The sequence below is a fragment of the Phodopus roborovskii genome, unplaced genomic scaffold (genome assembly GCF_943737965.1).
Source record: "Phodopus roborovskii unplaced genomic scaffold, PHOROB, whole genome shotgun sequence".
Taxonomy (NCBI): domain Eukaryota; kingdom Metazoa; phylum Chordata; class Mammalia; order Rodentia; family Cricetidae; genus Phodopus; species Phodopus roborovskii.
In genome coordinates, this window is record NW_026126416.1 from 13,933,279 (window position 1) to 13,946,558 (window position 13,280).

The following is a 13,280-nucleotide window of genomic DNA, read 5'->3' on the forward strand; positions in this document are numbered from 1 at the left end:
TTTTCTGAGAAGTCTCTCTATGAAATCCAGCTTGGCTTACAACCTTTGTCCTCCTGCCTCCCAAATGACTAAAGTCTTAATAAACTCACTACAATTAAGTTTCAGTAAGAGATTATTATATGCTAACACTGTGATAACAATTTTAAATCTAGTAACTCAGTTTTATTGAGAGTGGAAACTCACAACAACATATGGCACAGAGAACATTATTATTCCCAGTTTACATACAGACATAGTCAAGGACACACATCGATCAAGCAATCCCTTCACAAACTAATTCAGTACATGTAAAATCTGGGCAATGAAGTAGGTATCTGGCTTTAACATATACCCTTAGCACATATTGATCAGTTGGATACATGGTCTACTAAATATGAATCCAGTAGGTGTTTTTGAAGTCCCTGCATCCCTGAGCACTGTTTAGTTGCATCCCATCCTTTCTAGTAAGAAAGACATACAATCAAGCATCGATTGGTCTCTACTTTCATTTAGGGACTCTCTGTCCTTAGTGATCAGAAAGCTATAAGGAAAAATATACAATCCTTCCCAAAGATGTGTTTAAATAAAGACTGAATTATTAATGAAAATAATTGTAAAGTAAGCCTAATAAAACCACATGACAGAAATAAAGCCACTGTTAACACTTCCATGTATTTTCATCCATTTTTCATCTTAAAATTTTGTTTTTAATATCATTGAAATCATAAAGCTCATAGTTTTTCATTCTTGGTTCTCATTATCACATAACCAGCTCATTTCAATGTCATTTGCTGAAACCTCAAGCACAAAAAGCAGTGAAAAGATTGTCTCTATAGATACAGTGTGTGGTGCATATCTCGCTGCTTTCTTTTTCTTTTCCCTTATAAATAACTCTTCAATGAATATCTTTCTCACAGGCTCTCCCTGGAGCAGAAATTACTGAGTTAGGGAAAGAAATGCAGTGTTGAGGTCATGGGGACACATGTATAGAAGGTACCATCATCACACATTCTGTCATGCTTATGTAGCACTCTGTTCCACATTAATTGGCATTCAAAATATTGCTTTGCAATTTGATAGGTTACAAGTCTGATCTTTTTCTTTAATTTTCTTGTTTGTTTGTTTTGTTTTTCAAGACAGAGTTTCCCTGTATTGTTTTAGAGCCTGCCCTGGAACTAGCTCTGTAGACCAGGCTGATCTCGAACTCACAGAGATCTGCCTGCCTCTGCCTCCCGAGTGCTGGGATTAAAGGCATGCGCCACCAACGCCTAGCCTTTTTCTTTAATTTTTTAAAAGATTTATTTATTTACTATGTATACAGTGTTCTAGCATGTAGGGCACCAGACCTCATTATAGATGGTTGTAAGGCAACATGCAGTTGCTGGAAATTGAACTCAGGACCTCTGGAAGAGTATCTAGTGCTCTTACCTCTGTGCCATCTCTCCAGCTCCCTGAGCCATTTCTCCAGTCCCCCAAGTCTGATCTTTTAATCTTCATTTTTCTGAGTCTATTGACTAAGAGGGTCTCACATAAAAGAACATGGTGAAATTACAAAACACTATACCAATGTTCCTGACATCTACATATGTCCCTCAGTTACATTTAATGTTTATGAAAATACTAAAAATTAGATTTGTAAAAATTTCTGAAACAAAGCTCAGTGAAGATGAATTCTACAGAAATTGAATCATTATCCTAAATGGTTTCCCCGCTGAGATCTAAATCTAGGTATACCTGATGTCAAAAATCCAGGTTATTTCTGCAGTTATAATGTTCATTGTATCAATGGCTGACTGCAGGAAATGGGTAATGCCAGGAGGAGAAAAGTCAGATTCGCTGTTTTTATTCCACTTTATTAACATACACATGTGTACAGGAACATAATTATCTTCCAAATCATATTTTTTCCAAGGGCAACTAAATACATGTTTCAGTATTCATGCACAGTAGTGGTTCTCAACTGTTGGAGTTATAAGATTTCCTTACATTCTTACAGACTATGAAGGCCACTCCTAAAGCTTTCTTTCAATATTATATTTCTTCTTTATTATGTAAGGCATTAAAATAGATAAATTTTAAATATATATTTATTTAGTAAAACAAATAAATCCCTTATATGGTCAAATAATATCTTCCAAAACCAACATTTATTCATAAAAGTATTATCATGTCACAAGACTGAAAATCATATTTCTCCCTTTCCACACTAGACAATCAACAATCAAGTGCCCTCTTCTGTTTCAGCATTCAGTGCCATGATAACAACTCATAAGTCCCCTGAAAAACTACATGAGTGAGAATGAAAAGACAATAACATGTTAATGTTATTATAAAACATCCCTTCAATATGAAAGAGAATTCTTTACTGTCAGTATAATCAGAATGTCACAATGATTCCTGTGAATAAGACAAAAAGGACGGAAAAATTTAAGTTATAGAGCTTGTTTGTTGTTTATTTGTTTAAAGTGTTAGGTATTAAACACAGGGCTTTCTATATGCTAGACAAGCATTCTGAACTATATCTCAGCCCCAGAAACATTTTTTTATTATTAAAACAAAGTAAGCACAATATCATATAGTAACCGACAATACACCAATAAAAATATAGGTATTATTCAGACTATATAATACATCAAGAAGAATACAAATAATTCAGAATGCAGAAAACATACATATGGCATTTCAAAAAGACAAAATCCAAAGGACTCACACCCTCTGAGAAGACCAGCAATTCCACAGGAGCAGACCACCACCAAGGGTGCAACAAAATACTCCATGCTCATTAGGTTAGCAAACCCAAAAAGAGACTCAGCAGTTAAGAGCTAGATGCTATAGCTGGGTACCTGGGAACCAATTTGCAGAGTTGTCAGGGATGGCTGACAACCCCCATGTCGTCTACCTTCTCCTTCCAGGTATCTGGTTCCTCCTAGTCTAGTGCTGACACTTTTCCAGGGAAACAGGCCCCATCAGACAGGCAGTCACCAGTACTCAACCTGGGCACTGATATATGCCAAATATATATATTGCCAAACCTAGGGCAATCCTTAAATAAAATGTCTTCATTTAAGCTACTTGGAATTCTGTGGTGATACTTTATGATCTAAAAAAAATAAAGCTTTCCTGAAGAAGATCAGAGTGCAAAGCTAACCATACTAGTTAGCCACAGAGGCCAGGCAGTGAGGACACACGCCTTTAATCCCAGCACTTGGAAGACAGAGAGATGAATCCCTGTAAATTCAAGGCCACCTGGGCTACATGAAATTGATCCAGTCTAAAAGAGAAACAAAGCTCGCACAAAGGTGTTCCCAGTACTTGCAGCTGCATACCTTTAATCTCATTACTAAGGAGGTGGAGGCAGCAGTGATATGGCTGGGCAGAGAGAGGGACATAACGCCTGAAGAGACAGGAGTTCAGGGCAGTCTGAGGCAGCAGTCCAGGCAGCAGTCTGAGAATTCTCTCTTGAGGATTCCTGGAGACAGGATCGCCCCTTTGGTCTGTGGTAGAGGTAAAAGCTAGTGGCTGGCTGCTGTGCTTCTTTGATCTTTCAGCAGCCCCCTACCCCCACCCCACCCTGCCCCCAGTATCTGGCTCTGGATTCTTATTATTAAGACCAATTTGAATTCGTGTTACAGAATTCCACTATTATATTTCAAAACAATCGAATAAAGAGAAAATACTTTCACACTATACTTTTTAGAATGGCTTTTGGCTCAGTGATGGAAAGCATGAGGAGATTCTCCCTCAGAGGGAGGGAGTTCAGGTGCTGGCACCCTGTTGGCCTAGTATAATCACCTGGGACTCCAGGGGTCTGACACCCACTTCTGGCCTTCATAGGCACTTGCATTCACATGCAAAAAGGACACAAAGCCAGACAGACAGACAGACAGACAGACAGACAGACAGACAGACAGACAGACAAAGTAGTGAAAATGTTTTTTTTAAATAATTTTTTAATAAGTGCTAAAGCCCAGAACTTGAATTTCCTGACATACAAGCCAGAGACACTCTCACTAGTGCAGCAGGAGTTAGGAAGGAATGCTGCTAAGAACAGTGTCTTACAGTGAATTCAAGAATAACTTAATTATGAAGAAAGAGTAAATTTTATTAACTACAACTGATGGGTGATTACCAACACTGATACATTTGTAATACTTGTTCTACAGGGTTAAATTGCAAAAAGATCCTAGGTAGTGGAAATTAAGATTCCATCTCTTGTTTGTCTCTTATCATGATCATTTTCCAGCTTCCTACCACAACAGTACCATATAGAGAAATTCAGAGTGAATACAGAGTTGACTGAAATAAGTACAATCTAAACAGTAGAAGCCAATGGTTTAGTTTTTCTAGCTGTTGAAAATGTTTAAGGCATTGTCCCTCCTCCCTTAAAACATGCCATATAATTTTATTACAAATACTGAAGGGAAAACTACAATTAGGGAATATTCCCAAAAGAATTAATTCTTGAAATTAATAAGATAATTGGTTTTTTAAAAGTAATGAATTAAGAAAGTCACATTTTTTGTTTACTAATGAAGGATGCTCTTCATTGAAAAGAAAATGAAAGGGAAGAATGAAATTCAGAAGAGCTGAGCGCAAACAGAAATATATATTAGTATCTTGGTATATTCAACAAGTAGCATACCCCCAATGAGTATAGCTTTCTTTTTAATATTTGCTCTCATGTACTTTCTGACAGAGCCTGAGATGAACACTAATAGCATTTTTATTCTTTGATCTGAGGGCTATACATTTGTCTAGCTTTATATTTTCCAGTTCTGTTGACTCTGCAGACCCTGGAATGTTCACTAGATGTTAATCCGTACAGAAACGAGAAGTCTTCCAAAGCTGCCCCCTACTCCAGAACTAGCAGGTGATTGGCTGTGACCCATGTCCTCAAGCACATACTCCAGTTAGTAGCCAAGGCTTAATTATGGCTTTCTTGACAAGCATCAGCTTTCACCCTCCTAAAACAAAGAGGCTCCTTTCCATAGAGAGCAAGCCATTTCTCAGTGGAGGCATTGCTGGATGCAGAACTGATTAATGACTTGGGGATCACAGGTTGTCCATAAACTTGAAACTTGCAGCTTTGGAAAAGACTTAACTTTTTCCCTAAGAAGAATATGATCTGTGATAGGTCACATTCCTTAGTGCTTTGAAGCAAGGATATGTCCATTTCTCTGTTCCCTAAGCCCTCCTCAACAATATGTTCATTGCTAATTGAGTTTACTCTTATCTACACTCTGACCACATGATTATCATTTTTTAGAAAGCCTATCTTGCTATGTTTACATTATTATTTTGTCTAAATCTATGAACCACCATCATCTTCCCTGTAGGCCTTTGAAGTTTATTAATCTTTCCTATCTTCTCCCAAAAACTCACTACCTGAATGGTGCAGGGAACATGTGTTGTCAACATTCTTGAAAAATTCCCTTTTTCTTGCTCACACTACCATTAAAATAATTGGTAAAGACTCTAAGATCTACCACCAGGCTCTTCTCACAGCAGGATGGTGCACTGCTTGCTATTTTGGCTTCTCTGACTTTCTCTTTTCTATCTCTTCAAGGGCTTTCCCTCCTAAGCTGTTCTCAGTCTCACTTCAAATGAGCAGCCCAGAGTACATTGGTCACATCATTTTTGACCTCAGCCACAGACTAAATTTCTGTTTTTGCTTTGAGATTCCTTGAAAGTGTGTTTAGCTATCTGTCATGGATGGCTTAGGGACTGCCTACAATCTATGTCTAGTGGGTGAAACAACTTCAGAAAATTAGTTAGCAAGTCTTTGATAATGAGTTCAGTGTAAGTGACCAGATTTATGACAAATAGCTTCACAGTCAATGAATTTTCATTGAAAAGTTGAGCCTAGAACAGACAGGGTTTCTCTCCTGTCTCCTCCTCTCCTCTCCTCTGCTGTCCTCTCCTCTCCTCTTCTTTTCCTCTTCCTTCACTCCCCTTCTCTCCTTTCCTCTTCTCCCTTCCCCTCCTCTTTCCCCTTCCACTTCTGCTTCCCTCCTCTCCCTCCTTTTTTCCTTCCCCTCCCCACACATTTTGCTCTAAATTTGTGTGGACCACTCTCTACATAAGAATTAAACATGATCCACCATCCATTTCCAGGAAATTCAGAGATTTAGTAGATGGCAGTAAAATTAATCTAAACAAAGAGAATGCTAGTGAGTTAGAAAAAATACAAACATTAAAAAAAACTGTATATGAACAGCTGCTTGTCTTAGAACTATAGATATTAGCCACACACACAAAGGGCTCTTTAACACTACTGTCAGCATTCACATAATACTTCTTAGAAGAGTACCTGTTGGGCAATTGTTAGTTAGATGTCCCTTTCAGAATGGAGATGGAAATAGCTATTCTTCACTCAGGAGGTCTTCCCTAAGCAAAAAGAGTTCCTGAAGCAGCAAGAAGCAAAGAGAAGGAGAGTTTAAAATGTTAATTGAAGAATATGAATGGCTAGGGATTCTACCGGGCATAGGAGATGGACTACAGGTGTATGTATTTTGTAGTGCTTATAATTTTTGCTATTTAAACTGGATCTTGGTCACCTAAACATTTCTTTTTCCTGAATATATTAAGATTGTAGTATTTTATGATGTATTTTGATTCTTTTAAAATTCAAATATCAAATAAAAGTAAGTCATAGTTTCCATTCATTATAATAAAATTTGGTCAGAAGACAACTTGCAGGAGTCTGCTCTGTTTTTCCACCATGTGGGTGCTGGGAATCAAACTTAAGTGTCAGACTTAAGGATAAGTGCCCTACCTACTGAGCCATCTCACTGGCCAGTCTGAGTTGCATAGGAGAATCATTCTCATAGCTTTCTAAGTTATTTCCTTAAATGCAATAGCCATATCTCTCTAGGGAAACACAAATCTTTGAGCTAAAATAGCCAAGAAGATGCAAAGATGACTTAACAGTTCCTTACAATTACTTTGGTTTCTAATAATTTATTTGTACTCTCTAGCAGAAAGGATCGTTCTGCTTTGTAAGAAAATGCTACTGAATGCACACAAGATGAAATATAAGAAATATTGCTTGTAAGTGATGAATAGCAACTCTAATAATAAGTAGTAGCAATAATTCTGCAAAATTACTGTGTATAATTAATGCCATCAACTGAAGTTTTATGGCACCTAAAATTCTAGATAAAATAAAACAGCTAAATATTCTAAATCCTATTTTAAAATAGCTTTCATAGCAAAAAACAAAACAAAACAAAAAACAAAAATCATTATCAGCCTGGGATCCAGAGCATCAAATGTATAATTTGCATATGGTATTGGTCTGTCCTAATTCTTATCAAGGCAACAACAGGATGTTATCTGCTAAGCAGATTTTCTAACTTGCCCTGGGCAGAGAGAGGAAGACAGAGTTGTATGTAAGCACTTTCTAGGGAAGTGTGCTCCTTGGGCCTCTGAAGAAGACACAGGACTGTATCCAAAGTGAGTATGAATCGAATGTTTCTTCTGTGTAAACATGAGAATTTAAAAGTCATTAGCCACAACATTTTCCCAAATGAAAATTAATAACTTAAAAAAGAAGCATTTTTCAATTCTAAATTTTTCAAACATTTTAAAGGAAGAATAAAAATTCATTAAAGTATAGTGAATTTTGGTGATACATACACTTAAAAACAGCACAGGAAGCCTAAAGACTATGCAGCAATAATACAATTTAATGTCAGAAAAAGAAATAAAAACTTCACTAGTAAATTTTAAAGTGTTTTCAAACTGAGAACTAATAACCTTAAAATAAACTAAACACGTCTAATAAATTTGTGGCAGGCATGCCAATGAATAGTGTTCAAATACTGAAGTGCTTTTATGTTACAGAAAAATTCCCAGGACTAAACATGGCTTAATTTTTAGTTTACTGTTATTTAGAATAGATGGCATTGTAGAACACTGAATTACATGAAATCAAATAAGCTGAAGATGCCTTATCTTTCAAACTTTTTGTGAACACTCAACTCCTACCAGTTTATGAAGAAGAAAAGCACTATTGAAGGCAATCTGCTTGTCTAGACAGGGCCAGTGAAAGGTTTCACCATATATAAATAGACGCAGGCTGGTATAACCCTTAATTCGACTTCAGATGCGTTTCTTTCAACAATACAGTTATTTAACCTAAGGAATCTTGACTGCAGGGAAGTAATAATCTCTTAAAGGAGGCAATCTCAAGCATTGGGAAGTGACAGAGCCAGTTTCAGAAAAAGCTAAAAATTGACAATTTCTCAGAAAGCTTGTTTTCTCAAAATCAGCACCAAAATGCCAGAAAAAGGAAAACACCGGAATGGTTTGCAAGGTTAGATGACTTCCATCCAGATTAAAGCAGCAGTAGCCAGTTACACAAAGTCACAAGCTTTGGGGTTGGCCACTTGTGTGATACCTAGTGGCTCATGCACCGCCTGCTATTGTTAGCCATTCTCCAACCCTGTCATAAACCAAGCATTGCCAGAGATAAAGACTGGGTCCTTTGGTTTGTAATTAAGTCTCAAGGAAGCCTTTGGTGAAGTTTCTCTCTAGGTCTGAAGGTTTAAGACAACCAGCAAAAACACTGCTTAAAATATTTTATTCCCAAAGGTAAGATGGTAAAGCTCACAGCTCAATTTACCATCAGGGGATTGTTTGTTTTGAAACTACCCAGGCCCCACTCATTCCTGTGAAGATGAAAAGCATTTAGACATGGGTTTCAGCCACTATCTCAGGCCACCGTGTTCTTGAGTTTAACAGGGGACCCTTACCAGTTTTTGGAAGTGCATAACAGCAAATTAATGTGGGGCCTGTCCTGGTATGTGAGAGGAGCTCAGAAACTGAAGCAGTTTCCCTAAGGCCAAATGGAAAGCCTTATATAGATGAGTTTCTGCCCTACTTGCTCCCAGTCTCTGCCGTCTTAAAGGTCCATTTCAAAGTCTCTGGTTTTTTTGTTTGTTTTTGTTTCTCCATTTTAAAGGAAAGCACCAAGGATGACCCTTGGAGAGTGAAAAGAGGTCAAAGGCAGGGTCCCCCAAAGCTGGAATCCCATATCACACCATCTGCATAAGCCATTCAGGAAGGCCCTTAGGAGGGAAGAAACTACTAATCTATTCTGAATCACAATTCCTCCGTTTTTTGCTGGGGACCAATAAAGTATTTCTTTTCCTCTCCTGCCCCACTATTACCTTTCTCCTAATCTCAGGGATGCAGCACTCCACCTTGCTTGTGGCGGAAGAGCAAAGTATGGGTAGGTGGACAAGGAAATAGACACTCTGATTTTGCTTTGATTTCTGTCTCAAGTCCTATAATAATAGATCTCATCCCAATGCAATATGTTTGGGAAATATAGTTAAAAGGAATATATCTTGTTTGTAAGGTGCATTTTAAGTGTTGACTAAAAGTAAATACTAGAATAGAAGAACTGTTTAATATAATATTTTAAAACCCTCTTTAGTATTCGATGGCATCTGTGACCTGCTAAAATCTAATTATTTCTCTAATACTCTGTGGAATTGTTCAGAAAGATGTGGTACAGTTTCTAACTGGTGCATTAAGCATCTGGCCTGACTTCACAGGATCCCAGATAGCTGAATGTGCACTCTATGTTTTATTAACATTGCAGAGGCTCATGCTTAGATGCAGTACTGATGTGCCCTGACATGCATCACTACCTGTTAACAGAAAAGGGGGGGGCTAGACTCAAGGGTCTATAGACAGAAAAAATCCTTCAAAGATGTTTTGGCTACTTTAACAGAAATGCTGGCAAAAAAGAAAGGAAGAAAAGAGAAAGAGAGAGAGAGAGAGAGAGGGAGAGAGAAAGTTGAGAGAAACAGAGTAGCTTCAAGTCTATACATTTATAAAACACACCTAGGTTTCAAGTTTCAGTACACTAAATCCTTGGAAATGACCATCTCTAAAATCCCCTGCTTCCTTCTTCAATGTAAAGGCCTCTGTCTTCTTTGGGGTGTGCCCCTCTGTTTCTAGAAGGGTCCACTTCAAGTACAGCCCCTAGGGGGAGAGTAGTTCATCAGTTTATGTCCCATCTTTATACAATAGCTTCTGGAGTGAGAATCTATTTAAATGAGGGTGTAGAGCTTCTAGGAAGAGGTTTCCCCTCCCTTGAACACTGTGGGAACGGAGAAGGGAAGGAGTATGTATACTGGTGATGCTTAAAAGGAAAGCCAGGGCTCCCAAGCCCCCCCCCACCCCACTGTATATAGCTTAAGGAGTCTGCTGACACTGCAAAAGCCACAACAGAAAGCAGAGAAAACTGCATCTGCTGCTGACAAGCGACTCTCAAGCTTTACCTGAAGCCATTTGGTATATATGTTTGACCTCATCACATAAGCCCATCCATTCCAGCTGTTGACTGAGCAGTGCAGCTAGGCTTTCAGTGGCTTGCAATCCAAAGAGTCTCAACTGATAGCAACCAGGTCAATATGTTTACCATACCAAAGCCAGAGCTACCTTTTCTTCCCCCAGCACTGTAAAGACTTTATTCTCATCCACAGCCTCAAGGGACAATAGACCATCGGCAATGTTTCTAACTTAAATAGACTTTGATGTGTCCTAAGATTTAATCTCAAAACATCACTTGTGGAGGTGGTTTGGGATTATCTCTAGTTGTAGTGTCTCTTACAAGGTATTTAGGGAGTATTCGTGATGAGGATGAATGAGATAGCCTAAGCATAGGCAAGTTCGGAGACCTGGATCAAATGATCCCTTGTGTAATCATGAGTGATTTCAGCTTTACTTGGGACGTAGTAAAAGTGATCTGCAAGAGGGTTGGGAAATTTGTTTTGATTTTTCTATGTGAATACACCTGATTCCAAATGTAATGTCCCCTAATTTTGATAAAGGAATACCTACCTCCTCACACAGAGAAAAACACAAACTCCTCTGATGGTGCAAATTCCAACAGTCCTGGGGCTCTAAACCAGGTTATCAAAGTGGCTCATTTCCAAGCTGGTTGTTCCCTTTCTCAGGAACAATGTTAGAATCATGGACCACCTTACACAACACAAAGAAATGCAAAATAACAACAAATACCTTTTACCCAAAAGTCTTCTAGGGCTCAACTAGGCTGGAAATCCTGGGAACTTGAAGCCTTGTGATATAAGAAGACAGGAAACAAATAATCCCCTGCCTCCACTGCACTTGTATCCTCCGCCTATAGAACAACTCCAAAGAGAAATGTGAAAACAGTGGCAAAAAACATGTTATTGGCCCTGTGCTTCCACCACTGAGTAATACTTTTTATTTTACCACATGCCCAAATGCGCCCCTCCCCCCATCTTTGTAAGAGCAGCTATCATTTTGCTGGGCAGTTACTATGAGTCATGCTCTGAGCTAATAAACTCAGAAACATTAAATGATTTGTCAATAGTCATGTGGCAAAGCCCTTGAGAGAGCTCAGATCAAGGGAAGACTCTGGAGCCCATATGCTTAGACTCAGCTGCCCTCCACACCACACACATACTTTGAGTCCTTCCTGCTGTGAGACTCCAGTCCCCACCCTTCACATAGCAGCCTAGATGGTGTCATAAGGAAAGCTGCTTAGTCTCCCCCTCCTTCAGCTCCGGCAACCACCCCTTTCTTGTTAGCCTCCTTTGGAATACATAGCAGGAAAGCAATCTGGAGGAACTCTTGGCATTTCAACCTTGCTAGAGGTGGTAGGTACAGCAAGTTGTCAAGGGTGCACACATTAAAGCGAGTCTACTTAAAACTAGCAGAATTTCAGGTGTCTGATAATAGCAGGAATTGGATACCCCCACCCACTTCTGTGCTGGCCCCGGAGAATATATATGTCTGGGACTTGTGAGAGTGCTCAGCCTGAAGACTGGAGTTTGAACTCTGGCACTCACATGATAGAAGGAGAAAACTGATTCCTGCAAGTTGCCTTCTGACCTCCACACTTACATAGTGATGTGCATATATTCTCCTACCCATCCCCCCACAAACAATTAATGTAATTTAAATCTGAAAGAGTATATATGTTTGTAAAAGGGAAGATGACATTGAAGGCAGGATAGATTACATTTTTGGCAATCTCTTGCATGCTGCAACATTTTAATTCACAGCTTGTTGGGGGGGGTCAGAATACAAAATTGGTATTCAATAAATTCTTGCTGCCTTTATTTCCCATGAGATGAAACCAAAGCACAGAGCAGGTAATATGAAGTCACATGACAAATTGCAGCCTAGGGAATGCAATCCCCAGAGCACCCAGCTCCCAGACCAGCCTGCTTTGCTTTAGATACCTATAACCCAAATTGCCCATTTATCTTTCGTTTCTGTTGAAGGCTTTCAGGCAGCTGAATGGAGACAGAACTGATTAAATATGGATATAAGCCCACAGGAATTTGGTCAGGCAAAAAATTTCCTTTTTAAATAGAGTCAGCTCTCTTCTGAAAATGGCTTCTAGAAAGAACTATTTCAAGAAATAATTTAAACCAGGTGTTTGATTTGCAGTAACTGAAAACAACCCACCTATTCCTGAGAGATTATCAGTTAGTTCTACTTTCCTTTTCTCCAAAAAATGCAGCAGCCACCTCGGAGTTTAACCTGCACTACTCAATACTTCTAAGAAACTGGCTTTTCAATAGATGTTAAAATGCTAAAAATCTTACTTTCATTCAATGGGTCAGTCCTCAGAAGTCAGCAAAAGAGCAACCATTGAACAATAGGTGTCAGAACATCTATTATCAAGGGTTCACTTCACCTTCCACCCTGATAGCACCCATTCGTGGAGGGGATTTCAAAAGGTCAAACAGCTGCCAAACAAACACATGCATAAACTAAAGGTAGCTAATGAAGAGAAAATAACCACATACTCCTGAGACAGACACCTAGCCTTCAGAGATAAACAAAATTTCCTAGAAAGGACACAGCCATGAACTTGCAATAAAGAAATTAAAGGAAACATCCATTTGGGTAAATACAGAAACAAGATCCTTCACTTAAATTCATTTCCTTAGGGGGAAACTCACAAGTCCAAAGTAATTCCAAACCCAGCAGCAAGAAACCGATGAACAAGTTATACCTGGAAATTACAGTCTTAAAATCCTGTTAATGAGGCAGAGAAATCTCCAAATTAAAATAATTTAATCCTGGCAGAACTATCTCTAACAGATATTCTAGGATGGTGATGTCTGTCTGAACCCATGCTTGTGGCAGCCAAAAAAGAAAAAAAAAAAAAAAAGTAAGAAAAACATTCTATACTCTTAAACCTTTTTTATTTTCGGGGGATCTCTTAAATGTAAGTGACTATGTCGACTTGGTTCTAAAGTAGGGGTATGCACTTAGACACACAT

The 13,280-nt window shown here is 38.6% G+C and overlaps 1 protein-coding gene across 1 annotated transcript in view; it reads right to left on the reverse strand.

The window, feature by feature from the left end:
- Positions 1–13,280, reverse strand: part of Macrod2 (mono-ADP ribosylhydrolase 2) — a 1,848,725-nt gene that overhangs the window by 1,567,561 nt on the left and 267,884 nt on the right. The window lies entirely within an intron of this gene.